This window comes from Tiliqua scincoides, chromosome 1 (assembly GCF_035046505.1).
Source record: "Tiliqua scincoides isolate rTilSci1 chromosome 1, rTilSci1.hap2, whole genome shotgun sequence".
In the NCBI taxonomy this organism is placed as follows: Eukaryota; Metazoa; Chordata; class Lepidosauria; order Squamata; family Scincidae; genus Tiliqua; species Tiliqua scincoides.
In genome coordinates, this window is record NC_089821.1 from 235,230,862 (window position 1) to 235,233,519 (window position 2,658).

At 46.1% G+C, this 2,658-nt stretch overlaps 1 pseudogene; it reads left to right on the forward strand.

Annotated features, from left to right (window-relative positions):
• The first annotated feature begins 243 nt into the window (after positions 1–243).
• Positions 244–421, forward strand: LOC136638360 (U1 spliceosomal RNA; annotated as a pseudogene).
• Positions 422–2,658: the final 2,237 nt, after the last annotated feature.

A 2,658-nucleotide genomic window follows, 5' to 3' on the forward strand; every position in this document is an offset into this window, starting at 1 on the left:
CCAGTAGCTGCAGCCACACACTCGTGGTTGTGTCCCCAGCATCCCATGCAGGCAACTGAGTAGTTAGGAAAATGCAAGATCCCAGGAAATTTCTGGGTCTCCTTTGGCTCCTGGCTCCTTTTTGACCCTGGGCCTGGGTATAAATCACCCCCTTTACCCTCCTCTCCTAGGCCCTGTTCCATCAACCATAATTTGACCAATGTGTAACTCAAGCAGCTGCAAGATCTTAGGTAGGGTACCATAATACTTACCTGGCAGGGGAAACACCATGATCATGAAGGTAGTTTTCCCAGGATGAGGCTCATCCATTGCACTTTGGGTGTGCTGACCTCTGTGATTTCCCCAAATGCAGGAAACCTGACTGCATAATTTGTGGTAGTGGGGGACTGTGAAAAAAAGGGCAGGGTGACATGCACACCAGTTTCTTTCATATGAGTGCAGTTCTAGGGCAACACAGGGCCAAACTGGACATTACGTTAGAGAACTGTCAATTAATTGCCTGATGTCTTTTTGTGTGTGAGTTCTGTATGGGACCAATCCTGAACTTGCACCTTGGTTTGGGGGAGTTGGGAATTTCCCCTGTTTGTCCACGCCATGGCACAGGTCCAAATCGTCACCTGAAGCTCCTATGAGAAGGGAAGAAATACGGGCACAATATGGACAACCCCAGGAACTGAACCAAGAGATCTCAGCTAAAATCAATGTCAGAATGTCTTCTCAATTTGAACCTTTCACGCTGCTAGTGGATGAATCCATATTGATTTCTAATTTTAAGAGGGAATACACAATACATCCAAATCTGTGGCAGTTTAAAGATGGATTTTCCCTCTACCAACGATCTCTGAGTAGATTTGTTTACTAAGTTCAGTGTTGCCTTACACTTAATAGAAACACTGTATTTCTCCTTTGAGATTCTCAAAAAAGACACTGTCATTGCAAAATGTCAATATATTTCAATGCAATCAATTATTTAACCATTTAGTCGATTAAAAGACAGGTCATTAATTAGCTTAACAATTTTTAAATGCTTGACAGCCTTTGATATCAAAGAGCTGGTTCAGCAACGCTTTGGGATTCCATACAGTCTCTCAAAGGCAATAAAAAAGTAATTGAATAAACAAAGAATGAGACATGAAAAAGAGGCTTTGGGCTGCTTTAAATGCCAGCAGTTTATTTGTTTATGTAAATTAATAACCCAGCTTTATAATATATTTCACTTATAGTAGTTGGCAACCTTCAGTCTCAAAAGACTATGGTATCACGCTCTGAATGGTTGTTCTGGAACAGCGTCTAGTGTGGCTGAAAAGGCCGATTCGGGCTCCCACCGTCGGAAGCAGCCCCTGGCGTCACGCTCTACGCCAATCGAGCGAAGACTTAAACTGCTGCTTCCCCTATTGTGCTGATGCTATATGGCGAAGTTGGAGTGTCCTCTCCACTTATTTCACTTATACAGTGTAGATTATTGACTAATGGCTAGTTTCCATGCTTAATCAGTTCTTCTTGCACTCCAAGAGCCAATAACAATTGCACAAAAATAAAGCTTATATGCAATTCTTTGCTAACATCTACCCATGCTTCCACTCCCAGATGTTCTTAAAATTAGCTGCAGCACTTTCTGTTCATGTCTGTAATATTTTAGTAGCACGTTAATTCTTTAGAAGCGATAAACAAAGCCTTAATAAAAAGCTGACTTTATAGGAGTAAACTGAGTTATGCAATGGCATAGCTAGAAGGGGTGCAAAGCACTAAGTTTTGCAGGGAGCCTCACCATGGCATGCAAGTGGTCCCTCCCCCTCCACTTTGAAGCCATTCTGGGCTGCATACACCTTCATTTTGCTCTCACAGTCCGTAATGGCTCCAAAGGGGAGGGGCCGTTTGCACACCATGGCGAGGCTCCCTGTGGAACTTAGAGTTCAATCCTGAGCTCTGCAGGCCAGTTTACCATCAGCGTGCACTGTTGCAAAAACGTGCCCTAGGGCATGTTTGCGAGCCTTAGCACCAGAGCTAGCTCAGTGCGAGCTGGCCTAGTGCTGGTGGAATGCTGGTGTTCCGCTGCTCAGTGGTCACCAGTCATGGTGGTGGAGAGGTAGATGGGGCATGGGGGGGAAGTGGGGAGGAAGCACTCCGGGGTGAGGGGAGGTGGGTAAAGGATGGGGAGGAGGCATGCCAGGGGAAGGAGTGGGGTGGGAGGAGGATGGGACTGGTGGAGCTCAGCTCCACCGAATCCTGAGCTCCATGTCAGATCACATGGCCTAATACAGAACTCTTTGATTCTGCGGCAGCTCCAGAGCTGCCGCAGAATAAAGTAGTCCCATTGTGGGGCTACTTTCTTTACCTGGGGGATGGGGACGAATGTCCCTTCCTCCAAAGAGCGACTGGCGGCTGCCTGGTTGCACTCAGGATGCTGCAGCAGCCATTTTCGATGCTGCAGCAGCCCCGCACTCCGGGCAGCTCAGGATTGGGCAGATAGTGCTTTGCACCCCCTCTAGCTATGCCACTGGAGTTCTGACATATGTGGTCCTTGGTGAAGTAATATAGGCATTTTGTTTTGCATATAGGCCAAAATACAGCAGTCAGATATTCCAACAGGTACCACTTTTATTTGATGCATTACCACCTACCAGTACAAAAGAAGAAGAAAAAGGAAGGTATGTTCAG